Source organism: Littorina saxatilis, linkage group LG16, assembly GCF_037325665.1.
Source record: "Littorina saxatilis isolate snail1 linkage group LG16, US_GU_Lsax_2.0, whole genome shotgun sequence".
NCBI classification, from domain to species: domain Eukaryota; kingdom Metazoa; phylum Mollusca; class Gastropoda; order Littorinimorpha; family Littorinidae; genus Littorina; species Littorina saxatilis.
The window spans coordinates 55434658-55456306 of NC_090260.1; the positions used below are offsets into that span (position 1 = coordinate 55434658).

General features: G+C 40.4%; 1 protein-coding gene and 2 long non-coding RNA genes across 3 annotated transcripts in view; 1 reads left to right on the forward strand and 2 right to left on the reverse strand.

The window, feature by feature from the left end:
• The window catches only part of LOC138950077 (uncharacterized), a 239617-nt gene that overhangs the window by 183120 nt on the left and 34848 nt on the right, over window positions 1–21649 (reverse strand). The gene's annotated exons all lie outside the window — the stretch shown is intronic.
• Window positions 3151–6880, reverse strand: LOC138950154 (uncharacterized). Its single transcript, XR_011450528.1, has 3 exons — window positions 6743–6880; window positions 4683–4799; window positions 3151–3612 (listed from the first exon to the last, which is right to left on the reverse strand). It is a non-coding gene; the product is annotated as an uncharacterized lncRNA (long non-coding RNA).
• Window positions 11113–16913, forward strand: LOC138950155 (uncharacterized). Its single transcript, XR_011450529.1, has 3 exons — window positions 11113–11319; window positions 11823–11902; window positions 16464–16913. It is a non-coding gene; the product is annotated as an uncharacterized lncRNA (long non-coding RNA).

Sequence of the window (21649 nt, forward strand, 5' to 3'; positions counted from 1 at the left end):
CCGTGGCAACGCGCTGGCACCAAAGGTCTTTTTCAACGAGAATCTCACCAGGACGCGGGCCATTTCATCGTCCAGCGCATCAAAACGCGAGCTCCATTTGGTGTCCATCCGCTCTATAAAAGCCATCATGTTGTCCAATACACTGGAGGATGGATCTTTCGTTTTCTTTGGCTTGTCTTTTATTTTCTTTGGCTTGTCTTTAACATCTAAAGTGTCAGCCAACAATTGTAATTCCTCTGCATCAGAAACAGACATGGCGGCAAGTCTGAAAGCTCGACCGGTCTGTAGATGCTCAACTGAACTGAACAGTACGTCTTGAGTAACGGCCAACTGAAAGGGCCTGAGCAAGTAAACTCTGTAATTATACACACAATTATTTCTGGAAACTTACAGAATTAACACGAATGTCAATCCCCTGTAATCCAGTCACCAGCACAAAAAATTGATGAGAGTAAAAACGAAGCGTCTATCCACTGGCTTGTTCCGACATCAACTGGCTGGTTTCCCGCGCATTGCATCTCATGTGATTGCTCCTTCCCATTCTTTCTTTCTTTCTTTCTTTCTTTCTTTGGTGTTTAACGTCGTTTTCAACCATTCAAGGTTATATCGTGACGGGCTCCTTCCCATCACTATACTCCTAATAATTCAAATTAAACTTCACCTAGGTAGTCTCGTTTAATTTATTAATTGTTAATGGTATATGAAATTGTGTTGTATTCTTATGTACTCTCTCTCTATCTATCTCTCTCTCTCTCTCTCTCTCTCTCTCTCTCTCTCTCTCTCTCTCTCTCTCTCTCTCTCTCCCTCTCTCTCTCTCTCTCTCTCTCTTTCTCTCTCTCTCTCTCTCCCTCCCTCTCTCTCTCTCTCTCTCTCTCTCTCTCTCTCTCTCTCTCTCTCTCTCTCTCTCTCTCTCTCTCTCTCTCTCCCTCCCTCAGTCTCTCTCTCTCTCTTTCTCTCTCTCTCTCTCTCCCTCCCTCTCTCTCTCTCTCTCTCTCTCTCTCTCTCTCTCTCTCTCTCTCTCTCTCTCTCTCCCTCTCTCCCTCTCTCTCTCTCTCTCTCTCTCTTTCTCTCTCTCTCTCTCTCCCTCTCTCTCTCTCTCTCTCTCTCTCTCTCTCTCTCTCTTCCTTTTCCTCCCTCCCTCCCTCTCTCTCTTTCTCCTTTATCTTCTTTGTTCATTTTATTGTCTTGTCCTGTCTTTCTTATACCTTTGTTTGTTTGTCGAATATGTATAGTTTATATATATATATATATGTATGCATATTTTGTTTGTTTCTAGTAGCCTCGTCACAAGATATTATAATCCGTATGTTAAATCCTCCTGTCAGGGTCACCACCATAAGCTTGAGCTTGTTGTTGATCCTTAACATGTATTATGTTGAATTATTTATGAATTGTTAAATAAACCCTGTTTAAGCCAAAAGCAAACCCAATAGAAACGCTCAGGGATTCTTCGGCTCTTTTCATGGGCGTTTCCCCAGACCTAGACAGATGCCACTGCTTTGCAAAGTTCCAAAACGAACTGGCACACTGGCAAAAGTAAACAACATACAAAACTACTTCATGAAAGGTCATACATTCATCTCAAACCAATGAAACCTAACGATGTGTTTTCTCTTCTTAAAAAGTCAAGAGGGTATCTGTGTGTCGATACACAGACGTTCGGAGAAACACGAACGTCAAACCAATTGACCCCTAACACACACATTTTGACTCGTGCGCAAGACGTTGTATCGATAAACGAAGCGCAAATAAGAAATAATAATAAAAGCAAAGAACATAGCAACACGAAATGCAAACATCTAACAAAGCCGAGCAAGCAGAACAACAGGTCTTATGAAAAACAAAGAGGCAATGAGTCGGAAACAAGATCGCGATTCTTTCCTTCGCTGCACGACGCAATTCTTTTGTGACCTTTGACCCAACGTGCCGTGCTGCACGATGCAAATCTTCTGTGACCTTTGACCCAACGTAGCTTTCACATTCGATTACTAAGCTTAATATTTACAACTGAAAACCGAGGGGGTGGAATACTAAAACGAACCTAGAGAACTGTGCATCCTCAAACCTGACATTCTTATCTCAACATTTTATGAACTCAAAACACAGACAGTTGCTTTCACACGCCAGGTTTGATTGCAACAACGTGCTGGGGCCCCAAAACATGTATTATCGAAATGGAACTCGTGTTTCAAAGCATGGCTCTCTGTGTTGAGTTTGCACCTATTTTCTCACTACCAAAATGATAACCAAAACGATGTTTGGTGGTTTGTTGTCAGACCAGTTTTTTGTGTCGGTCCTCGGGGGGCATATTGACTTGTGTTTCATATTCATTGACCGCGGCCTTCGGCCGTGGTCAATAAATATGAAACAAAAGACTGGTCTGTCAACAACTCATCAAACATCTTAAAATGTCTTACCTGTGTCATATTATGATTCAGAATCACATACAATGTTAGTCTACCTCCATTATTTGAAAAATAAAATAAAATTCAGACTTGTGAGAATTAGAAAGCCTCAACTCTAGATGAACAAGCTGGATTTTATATCAAAAGAATACAGATTTAGGTTTAGCATTATCTTCAAATCTATATGTCAAGGTAAACCATAGCAGGGAGAGAGAGAGAGAGAGAGAGAGAGAGAGAGAGAGAGAGAGAGAGAGAGAGAGAGACAGAGAGACAGAGAGACAGGGAGATAGAGACAGAGAGACAGAGAGACAGTGAGAGACAGAGAGAGACAGACAGACAGAGAGAGAGACAGAGAGAGACAGACATACATACAGACAGACAGACAGACAGACAGACAGACAGACAGAGATTACCTTTTTCTGTGCACTTTGTTCTCCTGTAGTGCTTATGATGTAGGGCACATACGAGACACCAGCGACCAGAGTAGTGGCTTTCTTCACCTCTCTGTATCCGCTTTCGCTGAGTTGCAAAGGACCACTGTAATACCACTGTGCCTTTCTTTGCTCTTGTTCAATCTGCTGTTGTAATGCAGTACCCACTGCACTGGTTTTGTTGTGAAGAAAATCATCAACGAACGCTTTATAGGTCATAGCACATGGCAACAGCAAAAGGTCAACACAGCAATATTTGTGCAGTTCCACAGTAAGTTCCTGAGCAAGCTGCAAAGCAAACTTTCTGTGCACACTTTGGGTTGTTTCAGATGATTCTGGCCTTTCTTCCACAGTTGTGTTTGTCTCTGATGACTTAGCCTTTCCATCCGGGGATTTTACTGGCTTGCCTTCTCCTGTTGTGGTTGTTTCAGATGACTCTGACTTTCCGTCCCCAATTTTGGTTGTTTCAGATGCATCTGGCTTCCCTTCCACAGTTGTGGTTGTTTCAGATGACTTGGTAAGATCGTACAGCGTTAAAATAAATGTGGGGAGATTTTCTCCAATGAAGAATACTTGAAGGGAATTATAGTCAATGACATGTTCCTTCACTGCCAAGTTCAGGTCAGCATAAAGATGTGGAGATATTAAAACAGACCACTTCAGTTTATTCTCTTGGTTTCGATCTGATTGAATACGATCTACCCACTTCGCTATCGCTCCAACAATTCCTGATTCTTCTTCACATATACCGACTTTTGGAAGGATATTGTGGTTTCCTGCAAATATACCAATAATTCTATGACATTATTGAACATGCTCCTTCCTATTCTTACCTCAGAAGCTTTCACATTTCCGGGCATCCAACATTCTAAAGCCTGGTTATTTTATGTGCAGCTTTGTTGCTTTTTTTCAAAATAGTATTTGACAGATTGACACATGTGTCCACAATGAAAGTTGTATGCAGTTTATATGTATATATACAAAGCACATTTGGCATATTTCAGTGTTTGAGTAAGTGTGTCGGTTGGTGAGGGTGGGGGGGAGGGGGAAGGGGGGGGGGGTAGCGTGGATGCATGTGGGTGTGTGAAGAAAGCGTATGAATTTGTGGTTGTGTTGATCTTTTCTTTATTTGGTGTTTAACGTCGTTTTCAACCATTCAAGGTTATATCGCGACGGGGAAAGGGGAGAGATGGGGTAGAGGAAAGGGGGGAGATGGGATAGAGCCACTTGTTAATTGTTTCTTGTTCACAAAAACACTAATAAAAAAATTGCTCCAGGGGCTTGCAACGTAGTACAATATATGACCTTACTGGGAGAATGCAAGTTTCCAGTACAAATGACTTAACATATCTTACATACTGCTTGACTAAAATCTTTACAAACATTGACTATATTCTATACAAGAAACACTTAACAAGGGTAAAAGGAGAAACAGAACCGTTAGTCGCCTCTTACGACATGCTGGGTAGCATCGGGTAAATTCTTTCTCGTCCCAACCAATATGGGACTCCCCCTAACCCGCGGGGGGTGGTTGTGTTGATAAGACTTGTGTGAATCCTCATGTATATTGCTTTGGTATGACTTAAGTGGTATGACTTAGATAAATAGTAGGTACATGTTGCAGACGTTATATAGTTCTGTGTGGGTGATTTGTTGAATTGTACTGACGGTGGGTGAAGTGGGTTATATTACATGTGGATTGAAATTGTGTTTTGGCGGCTGACTGTAAAATTGGTACTAAGTTGTGATTGTAGTTGTGATGTATTCATTTTATGACAAGTTGAGAACAAAAATCAGAAAATACATTGTTAGGTTTTATTGTATGTTAGCTGAAACAACAGCTTACCATTGCCTTCGCCCTCCCCTGACATGCTTTCATCATGTGAACTGTGAAAGACAGGGGTCCGAAAAATCCGACCACCACATTTTGTAACTGGATGATTTCCATCTTCTCGATCTTGGTCTGGAACATACACATACATTAAACACAAAACACCCCAAAACATGTTGGTAACATATTCGGATAGTTTCAAAGCAATCGACCAAGTAATTGCTCAAATACAGCGCTTTTTGTCACAATACCTCTAAAGGTAGTCCCGTTTTTGACCGCTCATGCGATCGACACCTGCCTAAGTAGGAATAGCATAGCACACGAAATACGCAAGGTAGCTAAACAAAACAACCTTTTCTGGGTAGATAATTAATGTGGCTTACGGCTGGTAAGTAAACGTTGCAAAGTTTTTCCTGTTGTGATTTTGTGTTGATTTTTAACAGGGTCCTTCTGGGGTTTTTTCCAGTCCATTTTGAGGGTACCCTTATTTGAGCGTCGGTCACGTGATCCATGTAACATAAATCGTTAATCCGAAAGGTGATCCAAATAGTCCTGTGAACGTTTTTAATTGGTATGTACAGTTTGGATGAAATGACACGGGAATTATTGCTTTAATTTGATTGCAAAATCTGTTGCAATATTGTTTTGTCACAGTTTAGTTATGCTTTTGCATACTTTAACAGCATTATTCGACATGAACAAAAACACAAAATCAACAGCTTCGTGAAATGCCCATTCCACACAGTAAGCGGTTGCTAGGTTGGTTGGTTATTATTGTTTATTGTCACACAAAAAGGGGCATTGTTGATTGTTGGTATGAGTTCAAATGGAAAAAGAAAAGAATCGTATCCCTTCTAGAACTTTGCATGGACTGGGACGGATATGAGTAGTGAAACGAGATAGAACACCTTGACTGCCGACAAATTTTAGTTTAGGAAAACTCGTACAAATTATGACAAATATATACACCAACACGGATAAAATTGTATCCATGGGAGGCAATCATCTTGTTTCAAATGTAAAGGCCAATATATAGCTGTGTTTCCCTTGCCATTATGTTGACTATTTGATAGCATAGTACGTACCTGATACCTATTGAAAGGACGATGTAGAATTGAAAACAGGTAAGTCTAGCTGACTGTTTGACTCCGTCTTTAAATGTTGTAATATATATATGTATAACAATGTCAGTGTAACATACCACTGTTTGACCAGTAAGGGATGATTAAAAGTGACCCTTTAAATGTAATAGTGGCCTGGTCGGAGCCCTTTTTATGCATCACAATAAGAATTAAAGATGCAAACTAAAAATGTGAGCTTAAAATATCAGTGTGATTTTAAATTTAAATTTTCAACAACAAAGTCTCAAATACCAGAAATCCAAGTTTGATGGAGCAGATCAGTGTACAGGATGGCAAAGCACCACCCACCTGCTATAAGATTTACATGTTGTGATGAGCTTACTTGAAAATTATTTAGTCGAAATTCAGAAGAATCAAATGGAATATGTAACTCAGTTAATGTCAAACGTAGTTTTACGTCATCATCTTATTGTCTGTTGTTGATTCGGAATCTGTCCCCTTCTATTGGACAAGAAAAATCGAAGCATAAGATAATACAATTATTTGAACCTGGTATGAGATGTTTCTGTGAGAACTTTTCATTTCATAATTTCCATGAGGCCAGGAGAGTGATTGACCGCATAAATAAGGATATGGAAGCCTCAGTTCCATCCCCTCAGCATGTGACTGTGCCATATTATATTATTCGCAGGATTGCTTAGATACTTATTTCAGTCGAAAGCAGCGAAATAAAACCGTTATTTATAATATGCTGACTGTCAGCAAATGATAACAAACATGTGTCGTAAATGATACCATTATTGTCATGCCGTCAGTCTGCATGCTTCAAATAACTTATTTAATAACACATGGCTGCTGAAAATCCTGCCTCTCCTAACTGTTTAGAGAAATGGAAATAGAATGGGAATAGTTGGTGCATAACTGTGAGATAAAACAACAAACACAGCATTTACAAAGCAACTAATTAGTGTTCAAGAAAAAAAAACTACCCACATGGATCCAAGGCATCCAGTGCTTCAAGAAGTTCGATATTCGTTGAACCTGGAAACAGAGGATGCAAATAACCATCTTTGTACAGCTGAATCTTAAGAGGAAGAAGGTTAAGTCTACTAATACGTACGAAAGTCACAGTTTTCAATTGCTTTGAACGTCTTTGTTTCCTAAACAGTACTCTATTGTGGTATCGTTGTGTTCATAAGACTCTGCTATTTACTTTGATATAAGGCTCACTGTGTTTAACTGGACCAAACACATGGTATAGTCTCTAATGAATGAAGTCATACAAAGTCTTTGATTAAGGGACATATATATACAGCGACAAATTGGAACCTGGCAGTGAGGAGGGTATCACTGCAACAGATGGTCTACATCCTTATGTACCCGTCTACGTTTGTTTGGTTTTAATTATGTGCTGGAGGAAGTAAATATTTTGGAAAATATGAAATGCAAATGGCGGCCATAATTCATATTTTGTTTGATATCGATTTCCTCTGGCAGATAATAAAAAAAAAATAACATATGTAGACGGGTACATGAGGACTTAGACCAACTGTTGCGGTGGTACCCTTGTCACTGCCTGGTTCCAAGTAGTCACTGTATGTACCTTAATCGAAAAAACAAAGATTACTTCATTCATTAGCGACTACCATGTGTTTGGTCCAGTTAAACACAGTGAGATATCAAAGGAAAGCGCAGAGTCTTTGGAACACAACGATACCACAATATAATACTGGTCAAGAAACAAAGATGCACGGAGCAATTGAAAACTGTGACTTTCGTATTATGGAAGGGCGCTGGTTCTGAGTTCTCGAGATAGGTGTGACCAGATGACGTCATTTATACTTTCGTCATCGGAGATCTTTCGTATTTCAATCAGTGTCATTTCCCAGTTCTGTGTTCTGCGGTCGTTTTGACTGACTTGACAAGTTGAGAAAACAAATGACACTTCATTTTTGCGAAGCAACTGAATAGGAAACAAGTCGCGTAAGGCGAAATTACTACATTTAGTCAAGCTGTCGAACTCACGGAATGAAACTGAACGCACTGTATTTTTTTTTCACCAAGACAGTACAGCTTCGTCAATCCCCGCGAGAAGGAAATCGCTCACCTCCCACGTGCAAAACGCAGTGATATGCACACGCCAGAATAGCGCGGTAGCGTATTGTGCTAAGCAGGAAAGCGCTATCATACAAGTATCTATATGTTTTTGGAATCAGGAAACGATAAAGAATAAGATGAAATCATTTTTGGATCGATTTCTTAAATTTTAATCGTAAGACTAATTAATCTATTTTCGTTAATTGTGATCACATTTTAAGAGTAAACATGACATATGTATATATTTTTAGATTCAGAATGTCATGAAGAATACGATGCAATCAATTTAAAATCTGTTTGCGAAAAATCGATTTTAATGACAACTTTAATGAGCAAACTCATTAATTAATTTGTAAGCCTCCAAGCTGAAATGCAATACCAAAGTCCGGGCGTCGTCGAAGATTACTTGACCAAAATTTCAACCAATTTGGTTTAAAAATGAGAGCGTGACAGTGCCGCCTCAACTTTCACGAAAAGCCGGATATGACGTCATCAAAGACATTTATCAAAAAAATGAAAACAACGTCTGGGGATATCATACCCAGGAACTCCCATGTAAAATTTCATGAAGATCGGTATAGTAGTTTTCTCTAAATCGCTCTACACACACAAACACACACACATACCTACACATACACATACACATACACACACACACACACATGCATACACCATCACCCTCGTTAAAACATTTAGTAAAACTCGACTAACTGTAAAAAAAAAAAAGTATGCAGAAGTATGTTTGGGTTCTACAAGACTTTATGACCAACGATTTCTCCCTTGGAAAAAAATGAAGATGTCTGCTTTTCGTCTGCTTTGAAGGTAGGGAGATTATACAGCGCACGTACACTGTAAATTGCAAGTCGTATTGGACAAGAATGTTGTTATTCTTCTTTCTTCGAAGTACCATAGATTAGTTCTTGGCCAGCTGTGCATTGTTATATTATGGAAAAAAACACGTTTGAACGCAAATTCGCAAAGCAATGTTGATCATTTGCTCCGGAACTGCAACGTCGATTTGCAAAAACAAACAATTCTGGCTCAATATGCGGAAACATGCTGGTATAGTGTCATACTTTTTAAATGGATTTGGAAGAACTGCTCATAATTTACATAGCATTCCGGCCCTGTTCTTTTTTTTTTGTCACACCCAAAACCGTTATTTGTTTTGGGCGACGCATGCATTAGTAGGTATTAGTTGACTTAACCTCCACCTTCAGGCAGATATTTCAGCATTCTCCCTATGCCTGTGAATCAAAGCAGGTAGTTCAGAAGAGTCTGGGTTAACTAAAAAATAAAAAAAAGTTTAAAACAATAATTTCCATACCCTTTAGTTAATACTGGGTAAGCCTGTACGTAGTCTGTTTCTTATCAATATAAAAAGCATATATCCTGTTTCAAGTAGTTTTAGCCAAAAGCTGTGTGCTTATCACTAAAGTAGGCCGACAATGTCCATGTCTTGTTGTCGTCGTCGTCATCGTCTTTTTCTTCTTCTCTGTTAGAAGAACCAGTGTAGGTATTCCTGAAACGATGAAGTATAACAAAGTAAGTACTCGCCCACTCCTGCTTTTTATTTCCAGAAAACATTTTTAAAATATTGATATCACCTTCAGCACAAATATACTTTCTTACTGACCTTTGTTGCTCTCTTCTTTCGTCTCAGTTTTTCTGAAAGATAAATGCAAGACAAAATGTTAGCTGCCATATTCTCCTTACACATGGATTTGAACTTCAGACAAGATCAAATACGCATACTGTTTAGCTTATGTTTGCTGTGCAGCCTGTGGTATCATTACAAACAGGTCTTTTGAACAATTAGTTGTGTGAAAAACATGTAACGTAAAAAATGGACGGAGTTGACCTGCATACTCACAACAATGATTACACCCTCAAAGCCCACACTGGTATCAACACCTGATTAGTTCATCGGCTTATTTTCGTTATAGCTCAGTGGAATCTTTTTAGTGGTGTTAAATCTTCTCCAACAAACACTTGCATGCTGTTATCATGACATGGTTACGCCGCACTTTCGTTTTGTCTGAAGATCATACAAACCTTCCTGTGTATGAAATTTGGAGATTCTAGCTTGAACACACCAATGTTAAATAGTGTGTCTATATCTGGCCTATACACCGCGGATTTCTAAGATTCTCCTGATTACTCAGGTGAGTCAAAATCCACGTGTCAGGAAAACTAAAATCTCCACAATTGTTTTTACCATGCAAAGAAGACACATGCCACTCGATATCTTTTTCAAGAATTTCAACACAGCTTTATAAGACGGTACACACAATAGAGCAAGTACTCTACAAATAGCGTGACAAAAAACTATGACAACGACACCCAACCATAACCCAGGCAGCTTACCTGATACGTATTACAACTTCGGGCCTTTTCTCTAAGGAATCCTGGGTTTGTCCGACATCGACATTTGGTGACTTGTCAGTTTTTGTAGCAGACGATATATTGTGCGTGGAATGGACCTGCCATGCGCCTCCATAGTTATTAGTAAGTAAAAGCAAATGACTAAAACTGGGGTTTTTCAGTACAGAGAAATCACAATATTTGTCACGACCACCCCAATTAAAACCTGATACATGCAGGTTTAATTCACCTTTCCATTTATGGTAAAATCAGCAACACTCATACGACGTGATTACAGGCAGCCGAGTGTAGTCATTTGTGAGACTGATTTCAACATGTCTAAGACAACCACCCATCAAAAGATAATAAATGTTCAAGAAACGTTTCAAAACCAAGCTTTATGGACGTTTTTATGACTACGTACTCCAGCAGACATCAACTTGTGGTCGACTTGCGTGGGTTTTGCTCAAAATACGTAAGTATTCGTCAGTTTGGCTTCTCGAATTAAGTTTCAACTTAATCTCTGTCTCGAACGAATCGTCGGTAAGCTTACCACACTGTCGATTCATACTCAATAACTCATAGTGATATCACTGATACATTTGTACAGGTAAACATGGCTGTTTGCTGAAAAATCGTTGTGAAAAATTGTAATGTCTCTGAAGTTTGATTCAGTCCGTAATTCATTCAGTGATTCATTTCGATGGGACGTCAACCCATGGTGAGGCTAATCATAATATTGTTTTGATCTGTATTCTGCCAGTGCCATTGCCAACTGCCATGGTTGTTCTTGTGGAGTTCTAGAACAAGCTCTGGTTTGAATGACCAGCTAAATGCTAATAGTAAATAAGTACATTATTTTTGCATCAGCGGGGTATACAAAATATTGTATTAACAAAAATACCGCATGGTTTTGCTTGACCAAATCATTTATCAGCAAACAATATGCTTTTATTTTAGTTGGACCTGACTTGAGCATGGTTCCGTTGTCTCCGCAACAACAGCTTGGTTGAGATACAGGCATGTCCAGTTTGCAGCATGTGCAGGCTGAGTGTGAAGATCTGATGGCTGATCTAGACACAACATAAGCTGCTTGACACTATTCCAAGGTAAGCAAGAAGCTTTGAAAATAGTTACTTTAAGTGTTACTTAGTGAGTGTACATTTTTGTGGGTGAACCATCAGTAACCGCCCCCCCCCACACATACAAACACACACACACACACACACACACAAACTTGGGTTTGTACTACAACTATTAGTATTAACTACTCTTCATAAATGAGTTATGTAATTCAACAGAGGTTTGAAGTCATTATGGTTTTGCAAATTAGTAAGAGACCATGTGGGTGCATGGATTCAGTAATGCGTAATTAATACATGCAATACTCCTGCTGGTGAGTTCACTACAAACAGGTACTACATTAGAACTAGTATATGTTATTTGTTAATGAGGATGATTCATCGTAATCTCACTGTCATGATACTATTGCCATTGACAGTGCTAGATCACTTCATAAAGTTATTTTAGTAAGTAATCATATGATGTTGCTAATTTTGATATAGTGGTTTACTGACGGTGACAACGACATGTTATCTTCATACTATTCCAGGTACAAGATGCTGAAAGTGCAGATATCAAGGGCTTGGGATTTCGGCTCCTGGAATCCTACAGATCAACTGCTAGTCTAATGTAAGGATTTTATTCAACCTTCCTGTTCTGCTGTTAGTTTGTTTTTTTTAAATTTGAGATTAGAAGAATAGGTTCCATAAGAAAATTTCTTACTGTTGATGCCACAAAAACTCTCGTTACATCCTGCATTCTGTCTAGATTAGATTACTGCAACTCCCTTCTCATAGGCTGCCCTGACTCCACTCTCCAACCCTTGCAAAAAGCACAACAGTCTGCAGCACGTCTCATTTTCGGAGCACAGCATCGACAACCCTGCACTTTTTTTAAAATTTTTATTTAAAAAAAAAAATTTCTTCTCCCAAATGCCAAAAAAAAAGTCTAGGGTCGCGCGAAAAAATAAGGTCGGTCGGGATACCGTAAACAGACTAATTTTTTGGGGGGCCTTAGCATAGAGTCTGGGGATGTGAGATGTGCATGATGTGTTGTTTGAATCTGAGTGATTGTATGAAATTTTTTATACATGTATTGTTGTCACGCGCTTTGAACTTCTGATAAGGCGCTTTATAAATGCCTGTTATTATTATTATTATTATTATTATTATTATTATTATTATTATTATTATTATTATTATTATTATTATTATTATAAATAGATACACACTTGTAAACTTATGTTAGTTTTCACACGTGAGCATGAAGGAATGTGCCTTTATGAGGAATGTATAGTGGCTTGCAATATTGAATTTGAGGGATGTTTGCAGTTATATATTAGCACAGCTCAGTTTTCTTCAGGGTTCGTGAGAACAGTGAAATTCTCCTTTCAAGACTGACAAATATCTTGGATAACTGGTCTTAATTGGGGGGGGGGGGGGGGTGGAGATTTAAAACATGAGTACATTGACATGTGTTTTTCATGTTCACTGTGTTAAGGCGAAGTGCGCCACTGAAATTTAGAGTGATGGGACTTAAACAGCCATTTTGAGTTGTTAGCAGTTTTGCACCTTTCAATCTGTCTACTTTCATGAAATGCATATGATTACACTATACAAATTCATCAAAGTCTCTAAAAACATATTTCTTTGCACCAACCCGGCGAATTTTTCTGTCTTTTCATTCACTCTTCCGATAAAAATTCCGATTTTCAACCCTTGACAACAGACATTTCTGCTCGCCCAACGCGGGAACGTCGTATACCGTTTGAACAGCAGTTCTCTCCCCTGTGTCATTCGGCGGTTATTTTCGGTTAAATATGGATTCTCCTGGGGAAACCCCCCTATTTTTCAAACAAGCAAACCACAGACACTTTCCATATAAGGGGGTATGACGTAAATACCTGGCCACGATTGGTCAGATAGGCTCGCGTGGCTTTTCGCGTTTTAAAAGTCGTCTGCTCACCGCGTTTAGTTTTCGACTAAGTTTGCTTAGAAAAATGGCACGTGTGAAAAGATCAACGCTCCGAAAAACACATCATAAAGGCAAGTGTACGAGAAGACAACAACTGAAGAGTTGCAGAGACAAGAGAACAACTAAAACACAATCGGTGACCAAGCGCACAAAATCTGGATCGACCGCTGTGGCATGCAGATCAAATTCTGCGTCAGGACTGAGAGTGTGTTCTTGGCGGTTTGACGCGAAAACAATTCAAGACGAACACATAGGCCTACACAGCAGCCACTGGTCAAAAGCGACAGGTCCAGAGGCTTCCCAAACAAGGAGATGTCTTGTTGATTTGGAAACCTTTGATGGTATTGACTTGTAAACGAACTTTGTTGTCCGCAATGTAAACAGCCAACGCTGTCACTATGCCCAGACTCAAAACAGGGACACGGCCTTGCAGTGTACGCGCATGTCTCTTGTTCAACGTGTGAGGAAGTTGTTCCAGGTACCGCTGGATACCTTGCTTCCAAAGAAAGCGGTCAAACGGATTATGGTCTCATCAGGCAAGCCGTTTATTCGTCCAGACTCCTTGATATGTGGGCTAGGTGCTCAACAATTTAACAAATTTTGTGAAAGTTTAGATTTGGTAGGCATGGATCACAAAACCTTCCAGAAGAAAGCTGATAAACTCTATCAACGACTTGATGTAGATCTACTGGAGGAGAAAGTATTCAGTGAGGCTGTCCGTCAGGTCAGACAGATACACGCAACGCACAATGGAATGACACTGTCTGATGATGATGTTCTTGATATCAGTGTAAGCTACGACGGATCATGGCTGACCAGGGGGCACTCGTCCCACATTGGAATAGGGTGTGCTGTAGTCTAGACGTGCTGACTGGAATTTGCTTTGACGCTCATGTTATGTGCAACTACTGTCATACGTTTGCCAGACAACTGGAAACAAACTTCTCCAGGAGAAACCCCTGGAGTATGCTGCCTGGCTGGTAAAACAACTGGACATCTGTGACAAGAATTTTGCAGGTGAGAGCGTAGATCTAAACAGTATGTGTGTATGGTGCGTTTGTGAAGACGTTTGTTGAAATGGGATGATAGTGTGTTGTGTTTGAATTTTACATAGATCTGTAAGTGTTTGTGAAAATGTGTGTCAGTGTTTTGTGTGCGCTGTCTATGTGAAGTGTACGTGTGTGTGTGTGTGTGTGTGTGTGGGTGTGGGTGTGTCTGTGTCTATGTCTGTGTCTGTACGTGTGTGTATTTGTGTGTGTTTGGGTACTAATCCATGCAAAGTAATACATGTACTGAACAAAAACAATGATAGCGTCTATGTTGGTAGATCTGTGGCTGATTGCCTTGTGTGTGTGTTTGTGTGTGTGTGTGTGTGTGTGTGTGTGTGTGTGTGCATGCATGTGTGCATGCATGTGTGTGTGTGTGTTTTTGGGTACTAATCCATGCATAGTAATACATGTACTGAACAAAAGCAATAATAGCGTCTATGTTGGTAGATACGTGGCTGATTGCCTTTTGTGTGTGTGTGTGTTTGTGTGTTTGCTATTCAGTGGCTGACTTTGACTGAAACGGTGGTTTTATTTTTAGGTTCCAGTGCCGGGCATCATGGAAGTCGAGGCGGCTCGGGTTCTGTGGGGCAGGTCAGTGTCGCAGCACAATCTGCGATACACAGTTATCCTGTCAGACGGTGACACAAAAACCTTCCAGAAACTTTCCAAAATAAAGCCTTATGGAGATCAAGTAACCATCGAAAAAGAAGAGTACATCAATCACGTTTCCAAGCGTCTTGTAACAGCGCTTCGCAACCTTGTGACAGACTGCCGCAAAAAAGGAATCACTTTGGGAAGGCGAGGGTATGATCAGCTGACTCTGAATACAATCAGGAAGTTGACGATATATTATAATCGGGCAATTAGGGGGGGGGGGGGGGGGGGTAAGACAGGTGCAGACATGAAACGGGCAGTGATGGCATCTCTGCGTCACGGCTTCTCAACAGATGACAAGCCACAGCATGACTTGTGCCCCCATGGTGCCGCGTCATGGTCCTTCTACCAGCCCCCAGGACCACACGCAAAACTCGTCCATACACCTCTCAACTTCAAGAAGCTGAATCCTCCTCTAGAACCAGTTTACCAGAGACTGACGAAGATCAACTGCTTCAGAGATGTGTGTCAGGTAAAACCCAAAACTCTAATGAGGGTCTCCACAGCAGCGTTTGGGTTCGCTGCCCCAAGGACAAATTTGCATGCAAAAATCGCGTACGGTTTGCAGTCGTCACAGGGGCTAGGGAATTCAATTTTGAACCAGCGGCTGCTCTCAACACTGCACAGTTCTACGGCTTTACAACAGGCTGTAACATGAAAAGACTAAACAAGGCTAGAAGTGTAAAAGGGTTCTTGGCAGCCTCAGGTTCAAGAAAGATCAGTTAAACAAGAGACTCGACACTGTGCGTGCAGCTAAACTCAAAAGACAGGATGAGCTCATCAGACTAGAAGGGGGTGCAGCATATGCTGCTGGGCAGTTTTAGGTAAGCCTGTAGTTACCAGGTGTCTGTGAAAAATACCTGAACTATGTTAACATTGATTTGGGGTGAATGAAAGAGCTTTGAAATGTTCTCGGCCTTGTTTCTCTGTTCAGCGTTTTTGCATGACCTGCTCTCTAGGAAACTGTTTTTCTTCAATACAGCTGTTCAGAATGCAATGAAACTTAAGGGACATGCTTATCAGAGGACAACCTGTGGAATGACAACAGGAATTTTCTTTAAATTAATAAATAACTGTTCAGGCGGGTCATATTTACTAAAATTGTGCTGAAAAACATGATAATTCATCTAAAAAAAATATTTTATCAGAACTATTCATCCTAGAAAAAATCCCTGTTGTCATTCCACAACTATGGACTCCTACATCCTACATACAAAAAACACATTCCTATGATTTAAGGGGAAGCTAAAAAACGTGTTCCTAGCAACCCATTTTGGCAGTTGGAGATTGCCGTTTCCATGGTAACGGACAGTGACGGTACTGAAAACGTTATCCGTTTTGAAATCGTATATGCCTTACCACTTCATAAGCATATAACATTAGCCTATGGTAGAAGTAAATACAAATTTAGATTTTAGTGGCTCCCTTTGCCTTAAGGTGGGGAGGTCCTTCTCTACTTCTTTCTTTGTTTTCCCATTGACATAAATTTGTTCTTGTCTATATGTTTTACATAGGTTCCCCATTAGCTGCTGTCCTCATCCCCAGCCGACTCTTTCCGCTGAAGCCGTGAAGGATACTTCTTCATGTAGGCGTGGACATCTTTTTCGTCGCCATGCAAGGCTTCCAGTACCATATAATTTTGTGAATACTCTGGGGACCTGTCATCGACTTTGGAAGGACGCTTTATTTTAACACTTTGTACCCCACCTATGTTGACCAAGATTTTTTAAGCCGAGACCAGCTGTGCTGCAGCAGGTCACTCAGAATTGTAGAAACTGTGTATCAACAGGCTAGAATGCTGGCGTTAGATCAACGTTACAGGAAGCGACTGAAGCTAACAGTCTAAGCAGAATGCGGATATGTGCCGAATGAGAACAGATGCAATGTACATAGTGACTGTGTGTACGGATATATATCCATACCTGGTCAGATAGAGCCATAATTATGAGTGGGTACGGATATATCCGTACCTGGGAGACAAGGAGTTAAGACCACATCTGAACTGAGGATTTAGTCTCTCCATAATCAAACGCTGAAGAAGAGTTCAGAATGAACTTTGTTAGATAAATTATGGTTGTTATGATCGCCACATTTTAGGTCCCCTCCTCCCCCCCTTTTCAGACTTTCCCGCTTTTAAGACCTTACGTTTTTGGATTTTCTGTTCACAACCCGTTGTACATTTACCTACATATTATTTAAAATATTAAGCAGATTTCCTCCTTTTTAAGACCTGCTTTTTTTTATTCTTGGAGGCCTGAAAAGGGGGTTTGGAAGGACACTGTATTTGTTTGTTCGAAATTCAGAATTCAAATAATTCTTCATTAACGAGTGATTACTGCCTCACCATAGCAGTTAGGCCAGTCTTACTAACTCTTACTTTTATTAATGTGCCGTGATGCAAAGACGTTGAGCAGTTTTCAGATGTTTATGAATCTAGGGCTTTCAAAATTGACTGACATGTTGGACTCCATGACATCCAAACATGAAGTTCAGTTACCCCTTTTCAACTTTGAAGGTCACATTGTGGGCGAATTTTTAGCAAAAAGTTGGAACATGGTATGACTGTTCTTACTCACAAGGGAAGTAATTTAGTTATTTACTGATTTTCATTTTGTGTGGCCTTCCTTCACCCATTTAAATCATTCATAAATGTTCATACCCAAGGGAAGTAATTCACATATAATTATATTCTATGGCCAATGTTTTTACAGGGCATCTGTCCCCCCCCCCTCCCCCCCTCCCCTCCCCACACACACTCACATGGGCTAAAACTGACATGGCTTTTATGGGTATGACGCTCTTACTCACAAGGGAAGTAATTTACTGATGGTGTGTTTTCATTTCGTGTGGCCTTCACCGATTTAAATAATTTATTTTAGCTTATCCAATTATAGTGTGGATGAACACTGTCTCCACTCAAAATAGTCCTTTGCTATTGTACATTGTGAATCAGCATTTTTGTTTTTGTCCTGTTTGAATAAAGTGCAATAATTTTACAACCAAAGTGTTAATGTTAAAGATGTTTACATAATGTGTGAAGGATGATGCATTTGAAAACTAATATTGTTAAATGTAAATTGACCTGTGACAAGTCAGCAAAGTGCAATATCCAAGCATGAAACCCGCATACAAATCCCAAACAACATGCTTTCTTTTCCACAAAATTCCATCCAGGTGAAAACAATTATGTGAACGTCATAACATGGTGTTTTTTTACATTAATAATCAAGCCTAACACCAACTAACATGGTGTTAATAGGCATTTGAGCAAGCTTTAACACCAACATAACATGGAGTTAATAGGCATTTGAGCAATCTTTAACACCAACATAACATGGGGTGTTGCATGTTAAACCAGCAATAACATGATGTTAATCACATTACAAGCAAGCTGTAACACCACCAAAACAAGCAGTTTTGCAAGTTAAGTCTACGATAACATGATGTTACTTGGCGTTAAACCAAAGCTTTAATGCCATCAAAACTTGGCATTTTTGCATGTTACAGACATGCTGTAACATGGTTTAACATGATGTTTTGACCGTCGCAAAACGCGCTGAAATTCCAGGCAATTTCGCAGCGATAACTTCAACAAAATCCAATCAAAATCTGGCGTTGTCGTGAACACCAAAATGTAATAAACCCATTGAAACTTGAAGTTTTGTTGGGATTTTGAGTAGTTTTGTAAGATACAAAACGCCACTTTTCGCCCAGTGTACGTTTCTACGTTTCTACGTTTCTACTTACTTCTACGCTACGTATTTGCGGGTATGCTGTAACCGGGTGTTCTGGTGTACTGGTGGTTGCTGTCGCTGTCGTCATCCTGCCAATCTACACGTCTGCTATCTTCTGGTAGACTACGGGGAGGATCTTCAGCGACTGAGTGAGGCGCCTGATATCTCCACTAATCCCTGCTTCGTTTCCACGCCAGCCGGCACTTCATTCAACGGAGCAGTTGTGGAGATAGACTATTCACGGGTCGCCCACTCAGTGGCAAAAAGCTAAGTGCACCATGTCATTGCACCCTGTATACCACCTTGTCATCTTGTGTATTAGTGATTTCATTTGAGTGGTGACAACGTGGGGTGTGTGACACCTGCTTTAACCAGCGCTTTTGGGCAGATCAGCTATCTTTTCTAGCTATACACGGGATCAGCGTGTTATTATCATTTTCTAAACTTTAACTGGCATTTTTGTCAGTGACCACTTGTTTACGTTTTGAACGTAAAAACATATTTTGGAGTGAAGTCTGGAGGGAGGTGGCGTGATAATATATAAACAGGCTTCTAAAACTTAGGCCATAAAAAAAAATTGGTCTGTTTACGGTAACCCGATCGACCCTGTTTTTTTCGCGCGACCCTAGACTTGTTTTTGGCATTTGGGAAAAAAAAAAAAATCTTGGTTTTTTTGCAAAATAACGTAAAAATATGGTTTTTTGGAAAAAAAAAAGAAAAAAAATTCCCGACCTACCGACCCTATTTTTTTGGCCTATGTTACCGTAAACAGACCTATTTTTTTTTTTGGCCTTATACTTTTGTTGATTCTATTTATTTGTATAACTGCGAAAGTGGATCGTGGTGTGGTTAGTTAGTTAGTAGTAACTAAGCTCACCACATCCTGTGACTCAGTGTTAGGTGGTGGTGGTGGTGGTGGTGGGGAGGGGGGGGGGGGGGGGGTTGAGTGGGACTTTGATGTGTGATTTTTATTTTTTTTTCTATATTTTTAGCTGCATTATTTTAGTCATTCATGAGTGGGTGGGTGGAGGGGATGGGCTAGTTCTAACTATGCATTAGATTATAAAATTGTATTCTGTGTAGACCCTTCCTCCAGCATCTTAGACCACTCTTTGTACCTTTTCTTTTAATAGATGATTGTCATTTGTCTTACCTCATGTCTGCCCTGCGTGTGATGGTGTGATCGTGACTGCTGTAGTGTGGGCGTGTGTGTGTTGGTGTGTATGTCAGTGAATGTGTGGGCGTGTGTGTGTGTGTGTCAGTGTGTGTGTGGGTGTGTGTGTGTGCGTGATTTTACCAACACTACGCTAAATTCCTTGTGCTTTAAATGTTTTTTTAATGTCACTTGGCTCAATAAATACTGTATTCTGTATTCTGTATAATCACCTTTTGTGATATATTGAAACGTGACAGAGGGAAAGGTTGTAGTACAGTCGGAATGCCTCTGTCGGTGAGGGAAAGGTTGTAGTACAGTCGTATTATTCCTCTGTCTGTGAGGGAAAGGTAGTAGTACAGTCTGATGCATCTGTCTGTGAGGGAAAGGTAGTAGTACAGTCTTAATGCCTCTGTCTGTGAGGGAAAGGTAGTAATACAGTCTGAATGCCTGTCTGTGAGGGAAAGGTTGTAGTACAGTCTGAATGCCTCTGTCAGGGAAAGGTTGTAATACAGTCTGAATGCCTCTGTCTGTCAGGAAAAGATAGTAGTACAGTCTGAATGCCTCTGTCAAGGAAAGGTTGTAATCCAGTCTAAATGCCTCTGTCTGTCAGGAAAAGATAGTAGTACAGTCTGAATGCCTCTGTCAGGGAAAGGTTGTAATACAGTCTAAATGCCTCTGTCTGTCAGAAAAAGGTAGTAGTACAGTCTGAATGCCTCTATCTGTGAGGGAAAGGTAGAAGTACAATCTGAATGCCTCTGCCCGTAAGAAAAAGGTTGTAATACAGTCTGGATGCCTCTGTCTGTGAGGGAAAGGTTGTAGTACAGTCTGAATGCCTCTGTCTGTGAGGGAATTGTAGTACAGTCTTAATGCCTCTGTCTGTAAAGGAAAGGTTGTAGTACAGTCTTAATGCCTCTGTCTGTGAGGGAAAGGTTGTAGTACAGTCTTAATGTCCCTGTCTGTGAGGGAAAGGTAGTAGTACGGTTTGAATGCCTCAGTCTGCAAGGGAAAGGTAGTAGTACAGTCTGAATGCCTCTGTCAGGGAAAGGTAGTAGTACAGTCTGAATGCCTCTGTCTGTGAGGGAAAGGTTGTAATACAGTCTGAATGACTCTGTCTTTGAGGGAAAGGTTGTAGTACAGTCTGAATGCCTCTGTCTGTGTGGGAAAGGTAGTAGTACAGTCTGAATGCCTCTGTCAGGGAAAGGTAGTAGTACAGTCTGAATGCCTCTGTCTGTGAGAAGTAGGTTGTAATACAGTCTGGATGCCTCTGTCTGTGAGGGAAAGGTTGTAATACAGTCTGCATGCCTCTGTCTGTGAGGGAAAGGTAGTAGTACAGTCTGAATGCCTCTGTCTCTCAGGAAAAGGTAGTCGTACCGTCTGAATGCCTCCGTTTATGAGGGAAAGGTAGCAGTACAGTCTAAATGCCTCTGTCTGCAAAGGGAAAGGTAGTAGTATAGTGTGAATGCCTCTGTCTGTGAGGGAAAGGTAGTAATACAGTCTGAATGCCTCTGTCTGTAAGGGGAAGTTTGTAGTACAGTCTCAATGCCTCTGTCTGTGAGGGAAAGGTAGTAATACAGTCTGAATGCCTCTGTCTGTGAGGGAGAGGTTGTAGTACAGTCTGAATGCCTCTGTCTGTGAGGGAAAGTTTGTAGTTCAGTCTGAATGCCTTTGTCATGGAAAGATTGTAATAAAGTCTGAATGCCTCAATCTGTGAGGAAAAGGTAGTAGTACAGTCTGAATGCCTCTGTAAGGGAAAGGTAGTAGTACAGTCTCAATGCCTCTGTCTGTTAGGGAAAGGTAGTAATACAGTCTG